Here is a 1,648-nt window from a genome sequence, read left to right as displayed (position 1 = left end):
ATAAAAAGTTATTTTGTCATCCTGCATCTCACTTTTTTATGAACTAGTCATTTAGAAAGACCAGATAATTACAAAGATATGTCACTTTGCACATCCCTAGCTTGAATATCTGAGTGTGAGTGTGTGATTGTTGGCTGAAGCAGAAGTGAGATTAGTTCAGCTTGAGCTGATGCTTTGAGTTCGGCAGAATAAAAGCCCAGAGCAGGATTTGAGTCAGCAGAAACACGTTACACCTCCGAACGAATCGCATCAATAGCTCAGACTGCGCACAAAAATCTCAGCTTCCTCAAACACCAGTGTTTAATTCAGAACCGAATTAAAATAAAGCAATAAGCCCCTTAGCTGTTCTAAATTCACTGTAAACCACGGCTTCACGGGGTTTACTGCTTTTATAAAACGGTTATTCCATATACGTAGTAAGGTTTCACAAAATAAAACAGAGCAAATAAAGTGTAATGATATTAATAAAAACAGTATTCTTCCACCAAACAATGTAGCTCCTCAGAATCAGTTGTGGTTGTAACAAAGTGGTTGCCGAGCAACAGACAAACGTAAACAAAGGTGTATGTTACTTTGTAGAGTAATGTAACACGGCTCAGCCAATCAGAATCAAGGACCGGAACTCTCTGTTTTATAAAGACGAATTTGAACTGAGGCGGATGACGCAATGAAGAAAAATAAAATGTAACGATGTAAAATTTAAGTTAAATAAATAACTTCACATAACTGATGAAAGTAGTTTTTAGTAATATATTACTTTTTTTTATTATGAATCACCCATAAACAGCAAATACATGAACATTACATGCTATTAATAATACATTTAAAATTGTAGTTAATTTATGTATTTAATAAATCATGTCAAATGAACACTTCATTTCCTAGAATGCTCCTAATTTGGTCAGTTATGTTATATATTAATGGAGAAATATTTATTTATATACCTGAAAACAATGTGGTGGCATTTTGTGGTGCTGTAGGTGATAATAAAATTCTCTGATATTTAAATAAATAAAAAATGTTTTGTCATCCTGCATTTCACTGACTTAACAACTAGATGTTTTTCTAAATTTGAAAAAAATAAAAATAATAATAAAGGTAATGAATAAATAATCCTAAATTTTCTAGGTTGTGGTATAAAATAATTAAATTATAATTAAATGTTGTTTTAATGGCTGTTAATTAATTTGAGAGTATTGAACTTTAGAGAAATACATCTATGTAAAAAATAAACAGGCATAATTATTCTAAAACTTAAAACTTTTATTCAGCAAGGATGTGTTAAATTGTTAAGAAGTGATAGCAAAGATTTATATCGTTAGAAAAGATTTATATTTTGAATAAATGCTGTTCGTTTTTAACTTTTTAATCATCAAAGAATCCTGAAAAAATATCGCAGTTTCAAAAAAAATATTTGGCAGCACAACTGTTGATAATTCTAATAATAAATCAGCATATTAGAATGATTTCTGAAGATCATGTGACACTTTATACTGGAGTAACAGCTGATGGAAATTCAGCTTTGCATCACAGAAATAAATTCTATTTTAAAGGATATTAAAATAGAAACCATTATTTTATATTGTAATAACATTTCGCAAGATTACTGTTTGTTTTCTGTATTTTTGATCAAATAAATGCAGCCTTG

Source organism: Sinocyclocheilus rhinocerous, unplaced genomic scaffold, assembly GCF_001515625.1.
Source record: "Sinocyclocheilus rhinocerous isolate Xijiao unplaced genomic scaffold, SAMN03320098_v1.1 scaffold4502, whole genome shotgun sequence".
In the NCBI taxonomy this organism is placed as follows: domain Eukaryota; kingdom Metazoa; phylum Chordata; class Actinopteri; order Cypriniformes; family Cyprinidae; genus Sinocyclocheilus; species Sinocyclocheilus rhinocerous.
Note: the sequence above shows the minus strand (reverse complement) of the source record.